The following is a 16,980-nucleotide window of genomic DNA, read 5'->3' as shown; positions in this document are numbered from 1 at the left end:
TTGACCGTGAATGACCCAATATCAAACTTGACCTACATTTTATAGCGATGATCATTCTGACCAAGTTGCATTGAGATTAGGCTAAAATTGTGACCTCTATTGTGTTCACAAGGTTTTTCTACTAATTGACCTAGTGACCTAGTTATTGACCGCGGATGACCCAATATCGAACTTGACCTAAATTTTATAGAGATGATCATTCTGACCAAGTTGCATTGAGATTAGGCTAAAATTGTGACCTCTAATGTGTTCACAAGGTATTTCTACTAATTGACCTACTGACCTAGTTTTTGACCCCAGATGACCCAATATCGAACTTGACCTAGATTTCATAGAGATGATCAGTCTGACCAAGTTTCATAAAGATTAGGTCAAAATTGTGACCTCTGTTGTGTTCACAAGGTTTTTCTAATAATTGACCTAGTGACCTAGTTATTGACTGCGGATGACCCAATATCGAACTTGACCTAGATTTTATAGAGATGATTATTCTGACTAACTTGCATTGAGATTAGGCTAAAATTGTGACCTCTATTGTGTTCACAAGGTTTTTGTACTAATTGACCTAGTGACCTAGTTGTTGACCGCGGATGACCCAATATCGAACTTGACCTACATTTTATAGAGATGATCATTCTGACCAAGTTGCATTGAGATTAGGCTAAAATTGTGACCTTTATTGTGTTCACAAGGTTTTTCTACTAATTGACCTAGTGACCTAATTATTGACCGCGGATGACCCAATATCAAACTTGACCTAGATTTTATAGAGATGACCATTCTGACCAAGTTGCATTGAGATTAGGCTAAAATTGTGACCTCTATTGTGTTCACAAGGTTTTTCTACTAATTGACCTAGTGACCTAGTTTTTGACCCCAGATGACCCAATATCGAACTTGACCTAGATTTTATAGAGATGATCAGTCTGACCAAGTTTCATAAAGATTAGGTCAAAATTGTGATCTCTATTGTGTTCACAAGCAATTGTGAACGGACGGACGGACGGACGGACGGACGGACGGACGGACGACGGACGAAGAGTGATCACAAAAGCTCACCTTGTCACTACGTGACAGGTGAGCTAAAAATATGCTGATGTTGTAGATATTTTGGATACGTACCAAGGTTTATGCGATACCTCATATCAAGGTTCTGGACTCCAAGTTCCTCAAATTCGCATAGGGGATGGCCAGCTCACTAGAGAAAGGTTTTCTGGAGCAAAAAGACTAAGAGCAGCAGCCCTGACTGCTTCTTAGAGGTTTGAAAATCTATCTCCAACAACACTTGAGCTGTTCCATCTTCAAATGACTGTTTTAGCAACATTCTATGACATACTTTACAAAGCCGACTGTACAGAGCCATTCATACTCTACTCACAGAAAGTAAGACTTTTGCGGAAACATACTGAAGGTAAAGACGTTAAAAATCATTATGATAGCTGTTGAGACCTAGCAGTTTCATTCATAAGGGCGTACATTGTCGAAGCAGCATGTCAGTATTTTGATTTGAAGAACACTGACACAGTCCACAAAAATATGACAAACAATGAAATAAATTATTGGATGACGACTTTTGTACAACCACTTGTTTTAAACATAGTATCTGAAAGTAGGCGGCACATCTCAAATGAAGATGTGGACGTAAATGCAACTGACACTATATTGTCATATGGAAAAGTTGTATTGGAACTTGGACTCATTTTTCTGGAACTATGTGACATTGTGAAATCACCGAGCCGGATTCGTTTGCTCTGTCACATAAAGTATATCATGCTGGTATTGAAAGGCCATAAGAATAAGTCAAAGTATGCTCTTGAGATTTGAAAACTGTTATGTCAGCAATTTGCCCTCTTGAGTGAAAAAAGCAAATGAAAGCATTTATCGACTATTTGTTAACACTTCATTTGAGGATGAAAAACGAACTATCAGGGACATGAGACAGATAAAACCATTCATGGAAATGTGTGGTCGTCAGTCTGAATCTCTGAAAAAAGTAACAAAAAATCCTATTAAGAAATTGGATATGGCTGATATATTGAAATGGATTCTGCATCACAAAATGCTGCTATACTACGAACTTTGAACAATAATTGATACAGTAACTAACTCTAATTGAGCAACACATCATAATTTTAATACAGTTCAACATAATATGTAATAGATATGATGATGTATTGTGTACTGAACATGAGCATTAACATTTTATTTTGCATGACACAATGAACACTTGGTTATAATTATGCAATTTGTTAATGCATGCATTATTTAAGAAAGTAATGTTTCAGTAATTTTAATATTTTTTTTCTTTTACAAGAACACTTTGTTAAACTTTTATTTGTGCATCAAAATCTGTTTCTGTGCTGAAGAACCTAATTAAGATTTTGCACTTATTTATTGCTAAATTAGAAAAATCCCATTCAAAACATAGTTGAGAGTCACACAAATTGCAGCAGATTGTTGGTTTTTCCTTGGTTTGGAATCCAAAATATTCATTGATGATATCTGTGACACTTTTCATTGTCTCTATAGTAATCTCGCATATCCTTTCTCATACATTGACCTGATATGTCGGAATTATTGAAGTAGAGAACTGCTTCTGCCACAGACCCTGTTCGTCCAGCATGACAAATCTCTTCAATATATGGGTCATTCTATAATTTTTTAAAAACACGTGTCCCTGCTATAAAATTTGATACTTTTGTGTAATAAAAAATCTTTTGTGTTATTTTGCACGTTTTCATACTTATACATAAGTCTGAGAAATGAATAAAACCAAAAAATACCTTAAGAAATAAACATGGATGTCTTCATGAATACATTACCTACCGAGTTGACAGCTAAAGCAAATGTCTCCCGATGTGGATATGATATTCCAAACAAGAAGATATATACCAAGATCGAGTATTTTGTTTCTAAAAATGTTTTTAACGAACCAGAATAACATAATACTGAAAAAGAGAAGACAAAAAGATGATAAAATGCAAAAGGTTTGAAAAAAATCCATTGCGTTTGGTTGTCCCCTGTTTCTATCATTTCCGTAACAATAATTAATAAAAGGCGGGAAAATTTATAACCCATGCTTACGCAATTTCTCAATGACGTCATACAAAATGCTTGTGGCGCGAAATATTTAAACTGAAGAATAGTAAAGAAGATAAGAGACAGAAAGAAGAAGAGGCTGTAATCAAAGGTCATAATATAAGAAAAGCAGTTTTGCTGTATTCAGTTATAGTCAATCGTTTGAGGAAAAGGTACAAAATGACTAAAACACATACAGAAAAGAGAAATATAGCAAGTCTTGTTTGTGCTACTGGCCTCATAAGGAGGTACAGATTAGCTGATTATGCAAGAAAAATGATTGGCGTTACAACACACCAAATGAAAAGAAAACCAAGAAGACAACAGATCCACATTAAAGCAACTAGGGTTAGAAAAGCTGTACATTCGTTCTTTGAAAGAGATGACAACTCCAGGATCAAAGCAGACAAAAAGGCAACAATTACAAGAAAGGGAGAAAAGAAACAAATAAGACTCTTGAATGATGATATTAAGAATTTGCACAGCAAGTACAACTCAGAAATGGGAAATAATACTACGCTTACGCAATTACTCAATGACGTCATACAAAATGCTTGTGGCGCGAAATATTTAAACGTAAGCTGCATTTTGAGATGAACTGTCATGGCCAATGCAGAACTCTCGGTTAAAGGTAAGCTTTCTTTGAATATACTTTGTTTCTTTCAGTTCCGTACGCTGTTTATATCTATAACGTTTTTGAATAATTTTAAACACCTACGAGTATGAGTTTGTTTATGTGTATCTAATCAATATTATAAGAGAAATCTTGACTGTTTTTGTTTTGTTTGCTCAGTAAAAGGGAAGTAACTAAATTATTATCACCTCCGTAATCTTCATTTCCGTAACGCAGAATATCGTTACGGAGCTGAGAACATCGTTACGGAGATGAGAACATCATTACGGGGATGTTAATTCAACAAGCCCTTACGAGTTGACAATTGATTTTGACAAAATAGAAGCTAAATATTATTTTAGACTTGAACTGATTATAAACAATCAAACGATCTGAGTATATATGATTGGTAAAAGTATTAGGATATAAAACCTACCCGCAACAAACATGTACTATGAGTGGCATCCATACATAGAAAGACTATATTAGATCTTATGAATATATTAATAGATCTAAAAAAGTACTTTTAAAATAACAACAATAATAATATTAGCTCTATAACCAATTGGCAAAAAGTTGTAATATCAATTTAAGATGACATTACAACAAAACATGAGTGGCGGCCCAGATCTTTCAATTTTTGAATGTCAAACTCAAGAAAAAGATTACCATCTTCCAAATAATAATTATAATAATAATAATAATAACTATAAAACTATTATTTAAATCTATATTAACGAATGTAAAAAATAATGCAGACCTTATAACAACAACAATAATAATACTTGTAATAACAGCATAATAATAATATTAATAATAATAATAATAATAATAATAATAATAATAATAATAATAATAATAATAATTATAATAATAATAATAATAATAATAATAATAATAATAATAATAATAATAATTATAATAATAATAACAATAATAATAATAATAAAAATATAATTATATTAACATTTAAAATTATTTTAATTGTAGAGAGGCGCTTAGAAATTGATCAATTAGATCACCTCCTTGGGACGTGGCAAAGAAGACTTAGTTCGTTACTTGTACCAATGCCAAGACACGAATGCACTGTTGAATGGGCCGAATCTGTGGTTGAATTGATCGAAAGAATATCCTTTCTTAAAGATCTGATTGTCCTCAGAACAAAGCAGTATCGGCGATGGCAAGAAAAAAGGGAAAGTCAAAAATGAGTAATGCAGAGAGAGTAGCTAGGTGGAGACAGCGACAGAGAGAAGATCCGAGTAAACATGAGGCATACAAGAGAAAAGAAAGAGAAAGATATGAGCAAAAGAAGAAGAGAGGAGTTGTGAAGCCAATAGCAGAATTGTCTAAAAGGGACCAAAGATCTAAACGAAAACAATGGAGACAAAGCTCAAATAAGTATTACATCAGAAAACAACGGATACTTACAGCAATAGAAAACACAGAAACACCACCCCATTCCCCAGAAAATAATCAAGTACAGGCGGCCAGAAGAATGGGAAGAAAAAAGGTTCGCAGAGACCGATCTAAAGCATATAGAGAAATCTTTAAACTTAGAATCGCTCTGAAGAAAGAAGAAAGATTGAAAGAAAAGTACAAGAAAAGATTCCAAAGGCAAAAGAATAGTAAAGAAGATAAGAGACAGAAAGAAGAAGAGGCTGTAATCAAAGGTCATAATATAAGAAAATCAGTATTGCTGTATTCAGTTATAGTCAATCGTTTGAGGAAAAGGTACAAAATGACTAAGACACATACAGAAAAGAGAAATATAGCAAGTCTTGTTTGTGCTACTGGCCTCATAAGGAGGTACAGATTAGCTGATTATGCAAGAAAAATGATTGGCGTTACAACACACCAAATGAAAAGAAAACCAAGAAGACAACAGATCCACATTAAAGCAACTAGGGTTAGAAAAGCTGTACATTCGTTCTTTGAAAGAGATGACAACTCCAGGATCAAAGCAGACAAAAAGGCAACAATTACAAGAAAGGGAGAAAAGAAACAAATAAGACTCTTGAATGATGATATTAAGAATTTGCACAGCAAGTACAACTCAGAAATGGGAAATAGGCACATATCATACAGTTTATTCTGTAAACTTCGCCCCTTTTGGATCAAACCACCGACCTCAAGAGACAGAGATACATGCCAATGCAAGCTTCATGAAAACCTGACATACAAGCTAGAAACTGCCCATTCAAATAAACTTATTAACTCTAAACACATAAATGACATCGTCAAGACAGTTACTTGCAATAAAAGTCTAGACAACAAAAACTGCATGTACAGGTCATGCCTAATTTGCAAGAATAAAACAGTTCCAATAGATACAAATGTAGATTTGGGCAAACAAGTACAATGGAAAATGTGGAAAAACAGACGTGTAGCAACACATGTAAGAGTGGTGAGGGAAACAGAGTGTGGTTCACTTGAAACGTTAGTAACTGACATTGAAAAGGAGGTTGAACGAGCAGCAAGGCATATTTACAACATTCGCCACCAGTACCATTCCATCACATCGCTGAAAGAGAATATGGCTACAAATGAACTTCTAATCCTCATGGACTTCAGTGAAAACTATAATTGTAAGCTTGATTCCGAAATTCAAAGCATGCATTTTGGAGCGTAACAAAGGCAAGTCAGTGTCCTAACTGGTATAATCTACTCCAAAGAAAAGATTTATCCATTTGCAACTTTGTCTGATTGTCTTATGCATAGCCCAGCCGGTATTTGGGGCCACCTTCAGCCAGTTTTTGATTTCCTGAAAACTATGGAACATGAGAAAAATGTAATTCATTTCTTGTCAGATGGACCAACAACCCAATATCGTAACAAGACAAACATGTTTATGTTTAGCTTCAAGATTTTTGACCTGGGATATAAGTACGGTACTTGGAACTATCTGGAAGCGGGGCACGGCAAGGGAGCAGCCGATGGAATTGGGGCGACCGTCAAGCGCACTGCAGATAGTTTCGTGCTAACAGGACATGATGTGAAATGTGCAGAAGACTTAAAATGTGCTTTGAATGGCTCAAGTATTCATGTATTCGTGGTTACAGAATCAGACATCATTCAAATTGACAAAGCACTTCCTATGGCGGCGGAAATCAAAGCAGACAATGAGAATCCACCAGGTATGTTTATTAGCTGTCGTTAATGTAGTACATGTATAAGTTTAACTAAAATATTTGAGTAACCATTCTTAGGCGGTACCTTTGTTGGTTTGGGTCTGTATTTCTTATTAATTCACGTGTGAATGTTCAATGTTCATTCATAGAAAAAAATACAGATGTATGTTGTTTCATAATAACTTCACAATCAATTATTATACATGTAATTATAAATCAGAATAAAACTAACTTAAATAGTCAACGTCAAAAATATGTTATTTCATGGTCGTTGAGTATTATATACTGATAGCAGTGCGAAAGTTTGAATAAATCGTTTATTTACGGTATAATTATGTAAACTTTGACAGTTTAATCTGAGTGGACTATACTAGTTACGATATATAATTAAACAATTTTAGATTACGACAAACCAGCCGGGCATAATTCGAACAAGAGAAGTGTCGTGTTTCTGTAACCGCATCGATTCAAGTGGATGTGACTGTTTCAATCCAGTTATCACGGAGTTTGAAAAGGTAATAAACATAATTCATTTTGCATGTTTGCTATTATTTTACTTATTCTGTATCTTAAACTAGAATTTTGAAATACACAAATCTACACTTAAAATGTTGTCTGATTACAAATTGTTTAAACAAATGTATGCTTGTTTATTACCGTTTCACCGTAAGACATTAATGCATGGACTCTTATTTTATAGAAAAGATCACCAGATTCTCAATCACATGGCACCGGTGTTTCTGCTGAAACAAATATAGACACAACCTCTGACAACATACTCAGAAACGAGACGATGGCCAATGCCTCATCTACCGATTTTGTGGTCAATGTGCTCCCGACAGTGTGCCTGGGCGGCATTTTTAAATGACGACGTTTGGCACCAAATCGAAGACATTCTAGACTTATGAAAAGATGAAATATGTTCTTTGTGTTTAATATTCATGATGGTTCTTGGAGAATAGTTATAACTGCGTTCCAGTTCACATGTTTATTGTGTTTTGTCATTTCCGTAACAAAAATTGTCAAATACAGTTATGTTTTAAAAATTTATCCACGTATTGCATATAATACACTAAAAGGTATATATTTTTGATTTGTTAGATAAATGAAATAGTTTTTGGTGATTTTACATTGAAAATTTATGTGTTTATCAACTCCGTAATATGCCTATCATTCCCATTACGCATTATCAGTTCCGTAACATGACGTTTTATGAGTGTTGTTAGTATCATTTAGGAATATTATTCACACCTTATATGTCATTTTGCTACTTTCAAATTAGTTTTAACAATTGGTTCTGATTTGGACCATTTCATCGCACTTGTTTTTAATTAAAGACACATTTTGTAAACGTTTTTTAAAAAAATGACCATTCTTCAAAAATATTGCAAATTTTAGTGATTTAAAAATATTAAGGATATATTTTATATCATAAAATTTGAATTCAGTAGAAAAGATTTTACCTAAAATCTATTGTTTGCAATAAACTGTTATAATAGTATTGGTGTAATTTAGATTCTAAATTATATTACGGAAATGATATTTTTATCTTGTTGTCCAATAAAAAGTTATGAAATTTTATCTGGAAGTTGCCTTTTTCTCGTTGTTGAATATACTGTCTGCACGGGGCATGTTAGTAAAAACTTAAAACTGTGGATTTGGGTACATCTTCTATTATACATAACGTATTCCTACTTGCCTAGATGTTTTTAAAAAATAATAGAATGACCCATATGCTGACAACAAAAGAACATTTAAGATGCACATATTAAAAGCACTATATTAAAAGTATTATGTATTCAATGAACTCTGATTATGTTGTTCCATGTGGTGTTCAGGGTGCTTCTAGAATCACAAGTGCAACATATATTATAATCAAACCAAAGATGTTTGCTACAGAGTTGTTGTAATGTTGCTTTTCTGTTTGTGACATAGAAAATAACTAACTATGCAAGGACTCCATTATATATTGATTGTAGTTTTTAAAGAAAATTAAAATGGCATAATTTGTAATAAAGATTACAACTTGATATATAGCTGTGAGTGTACCAGAAGTATGAAGAATATTTTGTAAATTTACTTAAAGCAGCACTCTCAGATATTTACCCGATAATACCGTTTTTAAATCTTTTTTTGGTCTTAGAATCAGCCAGTTTTTGCATTAATGTCTAGAAACCATTGCTATAAGACTGCTGACAAAAGATCCGATTGCAGGTTTTCATATATACTGTTGCTTTTTATGCCAAAAACTCATTTTTCTTAACGCTGCACTCTTACAGATATACCGTTTTTACAACTTTTTTTTTATTTTTTTGTCTTAGAAAGCAGTTTTTGCATGAGTATCTGCAAACCTATGATTAAAGATTGCTGACAAAAAAATCAGATCGCAGATTTTTATATTTCCGTTCGAAAATAAATGTTTAATGTCTTACACCGTTAGAAACAGTTTAAGAAGTATGCATTAAACATCAATTTTTAAACTTAAATATAAAAATCTGAGATCTTATTTTTTGTCAGCAGTCTTATATAACTGGTTTCCATGAAGCTTTGCAAAAATTGGCTCGTTCCAAGACAAAAATTGTGTGAACGCATTCAATCTGTGGTAGTGCAGCTTTAAAGCGTTAAATATATTTTGAAAGTAAATATGGAAACTGTGATCTGATCTTTTGTTAGCTATCTCATATCACTTGTTTACAGAATTTTATTAAAACATTGGCTCATTCAAAGACAAAAAAAAAGTTGTCGAAACAATATACCTGTCAGAGTGCAGCTTTAACATGAAAAGTTATGTTAAATAGCTAAAACGTATTTCTACATCTACAATAATAATTATTCCTGGGGAAACATGTGGGAAAGTACATGTTTTTTTTTTTAAAATGTACATTAAACTTACTTTCCAAACTAGTTGGTGGTCCTGCATGTATTATCCTTTTAACATTTTTCAAGTCTGCCCCCATTCCTAATGCAACAGATGAAATAATAAGTCTTATCTGACAGTCTGCATCTGGTTTTTGCAGTGTTGTCAGTATCATGTTCTTCAGCTGTAACAAAGTGCAGGATTTCGTTTATACAGGATCATCAGTGGATATTTTTATCTGGTTAAAAAGTTTGATAAAACTTTGAAGATATTTATTGAAATAGAATTGTACAAGCTTTGTGTTTGATGAAAAGATTAATTGTTTATATTGTAGATCAGATCAGTTTGAAAAACGTGTACCTAATCCATAGTACATCCAATCCAAAAATCTGTATTGTATACTATAAGAATGGCAAGGATGTTATTTACTGGTATTACACATTTATATTAATAGAAGTTATACTTGTAAGCTTAAAACAACATCAATGTAGTTGCTGTAAAAATATTTTGTTTTTAATAAATATTGATAATCTGAAATGATCATTACTTTATTTTTATGTATTGTACAAGCCATTTTAGCGAAATAAGACATAATACTACAATAGTATTACAAATAAACAAATATACATTTTGAAATGAATAAACTGTTAAAACCCAAATACAAACCTGGTCAGATTCTTTCTCCATTGAGGAGTGAAACATCACCACTCGAGCATGCTCAAGTTTGATATCACCTTCTTAGAAGTCGGTGCCAAGGATTCTTCTGACTGTCTCGTAGCCATAACCTATCTACTGCATGGATTTACAATAAATGATAGTGATCTCAAAATCTTGTAATTCATGCTTCAAATTGTTTTAACGGAATGAAGAATATAATCGCAGGGTGTTGTAGAACCGTTTCCACTTGCAGTAGGACTTGGTCGTCTTTTCACTGTAAAACTGATATGGTCTTTGGCCGGACTTTCACTTATTATCTCAACATTTTTTATACAAAGACTTGAACAAATACATTTTTCCAGCATCTGTTACTGTCGCAGACAAAGCCAATACTTGTAATTTAAAAAGTGATCTTAATTAAACAATCTTCTGAAGTCCGGACGAAACTCCTCTCCCCACTCCAGTATGCAATGGGCCTCATCTACCATATAGAGTTTCCTTCCACTGAGGCCTTCTGTGCGAAAAACCTCATAAAGAGCTTTATTGTCTAGAATCTGATCAGGGTGGCAAAAAAGGTAACTATATTTGCCATTCTTAAGTTTATTGAGGTCAACTTCCCCTGGGCAAAGAGACATAGCTAAATCACCTAGTTTTTCCAAATGCTGGTTTAGAATTGCATTTAAGGGAACTAATACAACAACTAGACACCCAGTGTCAAGAAAAGGCAGTAATGTTATATATCAGTGATTTGCCATAACCAGTGGGAAGGGAGCAGATGCAGTCCTTGCCCTCAACTAAATACTTGAAAGCACTTCTCTGATTTTCTTTCATAGATGAGATCTTGGCTCCCACATGTATATTGTAATAAGTTATTGCATCTGCAATTCTTCTTTCCTGAAATAATTGAAGGTCAAATGATGTTAATGCTACACGCCTACAAACATGTGAAACAATTAATTTAAATTTAAAAGCAAGGAGCTTAAAAATTAAAAAGGGAGAAAAATACTAAATACTAAATTTACATTAAAAGTTGTGTTTGACTAATGCACCAGTCAATTGTAACCACGCCCCCCCCAGGTCCGGGGATAGCCGGGGAAAAGGGCCGTGTTTTTTACCTTTCAGGTGGCCCCGCAGTGCCGGGTGAATGCGGTGGTTTTGTCTTCGCGTAAAATATAGCGGGGAATGGGCCTTATCTAGGGTCCCTTAGGTGCGAGGGCATTTGGCAGGGATTTGACCATCAGTTCGTCCCCACATGGCGGTGATTTTACCCGGGGTTGGCTGGACCGAAAGTCAAAGTCCCCGCTCCTCGCCGGACCGGGGGGTGGGGGGCGTGGTTACAAAGTGGTGTATAATGGTTTTATGGACTTAAACTCTTTAAAGGGACTCACTCATGTTTTGGAACCAAAAATAAGTTTTCCCAGTTATGCATCTGAAAACACTGATTTTATTCATTTCCTTTCTCCATGATATCGAAATTGCAGAAAAAATACAATTATTGTACAAAAAGGAATTGTGTATGCAAACTAAAGGTTGAAACATAGGTTTAACATTCCCAATGATTTGCCACACTTCATTTTAGTTTACAATAAGTGCAATTTACAAAAACATAAGCGACTCCCTTTAATATTAAATGTATACAATATGAAACCGAAATATTTTCACCAGACATGTCAACATTTCAGAAGTTGAGTGTGTTTTGCTGGTTTAAAAGTTAGGATAGGAGTTCTATCCAACGTTCAATGAAAAATACGGTATTCATGTTGTTATACATGTACATGTATATTATACTACTAGTAGAAGTAGAAACATAACTTTCATAAATAGTAGTTTAAATGAACAAAACTGCCCAAGCTTCTTGGTCCCCCTTCATACTGGTAAACATTAGTTGCAGCCAGTGTTGACTAGATCAGACTGTATGATAATGCACTTGTCATATCTTCAGTATGAAGTAGTATCTGTATAAAACAGGGATGTCACTGGATACCATCCAATTCATTGTTGCCAAGTTTAGGACCAAATGTATCTAAAAGTTTTAAATACCGTAGTAAGTCGTTTCCACTCGATTTTTATCATAGAACTACAAGCGTATATAGTTTGGTTTAGTATACCTGAAATTGGCATTACATTCGCATCATCTGAACACTATAACAGTAAACCAAAATGCAATTACTAAAAAAAAATCTATGACAAAATCACTTCTGCGCTACAGTTACAGGCTTATACGATAACTATTATTTCTTAATTTCAGCCAATAGTCCAAACATTTATACTTTTCCCTTTATCCGTTGTACTTACACTGGAGGTCGCCATTTTGGGGCCACGCCAGACGTACTCTTGTTGTGCAGAGTACTTCCTATTTAAGAGGCATATATTAAATTTAATTGTTAAATTATGAATTTTTCTTTATCACAAGCTTTAAAAAAATGTCAGTCGTGCGATTTAATAAAAATATTATTTGGATGTAACTTTGGACTCTTACCCAAATGCCAAAATCGATAATGAATGGTGTCGCCGTTACGTATTCGTGTAATAAGAGCTGTGTGACAACAGGCATTTTTAAAAAAATTCCCAGTTTATCTGGTTAAAATTTACTCAGTTTATATGCATAAGCTGCGAATTATGACTGCTTAAAATACAGTGTGTACCGATGTAAACACATTGAATTCGTAGACGTAATATAAGACACCAAAATACCATCTTCGGATTGATCTTTACAACACATTTGAACTGAACGTGCGTGAAATCGAATGTTTTAAACCTCAAGACAATTGAGACAAATCATTAGTTTGTGCCCCAGCCCCGGCCGTACAAGCTGCACCCGTACAGGCGAAATATACAAGCTGCACCCGTACAGGCGTAATATACAAGCTGCATCCGTACAGGCGTAATATACAAGCTGCATCCGTACAGGCGTAATATACAAGCTGCATCCGTACAGGCGAAATATACAAGCTGCATCCGTAGAGGCGTAATATACAAGCTGCATCCGTACAGGCGAAATATACAAGCTGCATCCGTACAGGCGAAATATACAAGCTGCACCCGTACAGGCGTAATATACAAGCTGCACCCGTACAGGCGTAATATACAAGCTGCATCCGTACAGGCGTAATATACAAGCTGCACCCGTACAGGCGTAATATACAAGCTGCACCCGTACAGGCGTAATATACAAGCTGCACCCGTACAGGCGTAATATACAAGCTGCACCCGTACAGGCGTAATATACAAGCTGCATCCGTACAGGCGAAATATACAAGCTGCATCCGTACAGGCGAAATATACAAGCTGCATCCGTACAGGCGAAATATACAAGCTGCATCCGTACAGGCGAAATATACAAGCTGCACCCGTACAGGCGTAATATACAAGCTGCATCCGTACAGGCGTAATATACAAGCTGCATCCGTACAGGCGAAATATACAAGCTGCATCCGTACAGGCGAAATATACAAGCTGCACCCGTACAGGCGAAATTTACAAGCTGCATCCGTACAGGCGAAATATACAAGCTGCATCCGTACAGGCGTAATATACAAGCTGCATCCGTACAGGCGAAATTTACAAGCTGCATCCGTACAGGCGTAATATACAAGCTGCACCCGTACAGGCGAAATTTACAAGCTGCATCCGTACAGGCGAAATATACAAGCTGCACCCGTACAGGCGTAATATACAAGCTGCATCCGTACAGGCGAAATATACAAGCTGCATCCGTACAGGCGAAATATACAAGCTGCACCCGTACAGGCGAAATTTACAAGCTGCATCCGTACAGGCGAAATATACAAGCTGCATCCGTACAGGCGTAATATACAAGCTGCATCCGTACAGGCGAAATTTACAAGCTGCATCCGTACAGGCGTAATATACAAGCTGCACCCGTACAGGCGAAATTTACAAGCTGCATCCGTACAGGCGAAATATACAAGCTGCATCCGTACAGGCGAAATATACAAGCTGCATCCGTACAGGCGAAATATACAAGCTGCATCCGTACAGGCGAAATATACAAGCTGCATCCGTACAGGCGAAATATACAAGCTGCATCAATTATTGTCATGAAACTGAATGAAATAAGCCCACCTCGAATCTGTTAGGACGTAACTTCCAAGACAACACTTACCCATGCTAGGACGTAACTTCCAAGACAACACTTACCCATGCTAGGACGTAACTTCCACGACAACACTTACCCATGCTAGGACGTAACTTCCCCGACAACACTTACCCATGCTAGGACGTAACTTCCAAGACAACACTTACCCATGCTAGGACGTAACTTCCAAGACAACACTTACCCATGCTAGGACGTAACTTCCACGACAACACTTACCCATGCTAGGAGGTAACTTCCACGACAACACTTACCCATGCTAGGAGGTAACTTCCACGACAACACTTACCCATGCTAGGACGTAACTTCCACGACAACACTTACCCATGCTAGGACGTAACTTCCCCGACAACACTAACCCATGCTAGGACGTAACTTCCACGACAACACTAACCCATGCTAGGACGTAACTTCCACGACAACACTTACCCATGCTAGGACGTAACTTCCACGACAACACTTACCCATGCTAGGACGTAACTTCCACGACAACACTTACCCATGCTAGGACGTAACTTCCACGACAACACTTACCCATGCTAGGACGTAACTTCCACGACAACACTTACCCATGCTAGGACGTAACTTCCACGACAACACTAACCCATGCTAGGACGTAACTTCCACGACAACACTTACTCATGATAGGACGTAACTTCCACGACAACACTTACCCATGCTAGGACGTAACTTCCACGACAACACTTACCCATGCTAGGACGAAACTTCCACGACAACACTTACCCATGCTAGGACGTAACTTCCACGACAACACTTACCCATGCTAGGACGTAACTTCCACGACAACACTTACCCATGCTTTGGTTGTTCCATCTTGGATATACTACACAGTATCAATGCGCACGTTCGGTGCTACTTTTCTGTCGCGGGATTAGGTATGTGCCACACAGTTAAAAGTTTATCGAAATACACAACGGGCTGTGTACATGAACAAAATCTGAATAATTTGTGACGTAACATTTTTAAGAGACAGCTTCAGGCGAAATATTTCGGGTGATCAATACACATTTTGTGCGTATTTATGGGAACTATTGTTTTCATCAAATGAACACCTAACCTTGGTAAACTTAAAAACAGGTCAGTTGGTGCATTATACATGTCTGTTGTCGTCCAAACACCAAGCGATTCGAGACGTAACATAACTGACACGAAATGTTACGCCATGTTTTCTTCAGATAAAATCGGGATTTATATGTTTTCAACTGTTCCAAATGCTTATTTGGCAAATGGACGTTGGGAAATATACCTTTCTATAAAGATAAACCGTCTAAAGCGACCAAAAGTCCAAGGTGCTGAAGAAGGCAATATAAGTTTTCTGAGCCCACTGTAAAAATGTTCATCAAATGTCAAACAAAACTGACAAAATTTTATAAAAAATAACAAGTTCCTGTATTTTTAAAAATTATTATTATACACATATAAAATTCCATCAATGTTGTCTTTCTAATCATTACAACACTGGAACCATAGAAAAAACGCGAACTACAACAAAATCCATTTATTTGAGATGTAACTGAAAATGCAGGACAGTGAATTCTTCCTCATATGTAAATATTTACATTTTCCACGGTAAAATGTAATAGAACTATACATTGACATTATGCTTAGAACCAGGTACCAAGTTCAAAGGATTTATCAATAAATCAATAAATCATATAAATTTAAGGTCCAAACACCTAGGAAATGGACCTTTAAACAATACACTCAAGAACAATGACCTAATGACCTATGGTGCAAGTATTTATACAATCTCTATATAACCATAAACTTGATGATCAGACTGCTTGAACACTAGCACGGCGCTCCAACAAAGCTACATGTAGCTGGGCGGCTGGTTCTTACACACTGACACACGCTTTATTAGTTTAAAGCTGACGGAGGCACTCCTGTCATTTACCTCTGCCACCATTAAAGTAAACCTGGGAGGAAAAGTGCCCCAGTGTGAGGCTTGAACCCACAAAAACTGCTGGAACACTACCATGGCGCTGTAACCAATTGAGCTAAACGAGCAGCTGGCTTTTACCGACACGAACTCCATCTACAGTTGTTTGTTAAATTTAAGTGCAAGACATTTTGCATTCATACTATAGTTATTTATGTATTAATGTACGTTGTAAAGTCGATGTCCACTGTTCTAGTTTAAAAGAAACACACATACCCCAAAATTTGTTTGGACAGGCATGACTCACTGATGCCAGTTGTGAGCTTGTTCCCAGCTTCGATGGAGATATTTCTATCTGAAAATGACATTGAGAACACTCTAAAGACTGTATATATATGTATGCATTCAACATACTGATAAGCAGCTATCTTAAATAAATTAAAATATAAGGAAACAGATGCGAGCGAGACCTTAAAAAATATCGCAGCATTGTTGGTCGTTGTTGCCATTATCTGATGATCTGTCAGCGGCCATGATCGAGGCAATCGTCAAGTATATTTAAAGCTGCACTCTTACAGATTAAATGTTAAGATAACTGTTTATTTTTTGTCTTTAAACGAGCCAATT

The 16,980-nt window shown here is 35.8% G+C and overlaps 1 pseudogene; it reads right to left on the bottom strand.

The window, feature by feature from the left end:
* Window positions 1-1,971: 1,971 nt before the first annotated feature.
* On the bottom strand, window positions 1,972-15,284 carry LOC128244498 (uncharacterized; annotated as a pseudogene).
* Between the last annotated feature and the right edge of the window lie 1,696 nt (window positions 15,285-16,980).

This window comes from Mya arenaria, chromosome 8, assembly GCF_026914265.1.
Source record: "Mya arenaria isolate MELC-2E11 chromosome 8, ASM2691426v1".
NCBI lineage: Eukaryota > Metazoa > Mollusca > Bivalvia > Myida > Myidae > Mya > Mya arenaria.
Note: the sequence above shows the minus strand (reverse complement) of the source record. Positions and strands in the feature narration are given on the sequence as shown.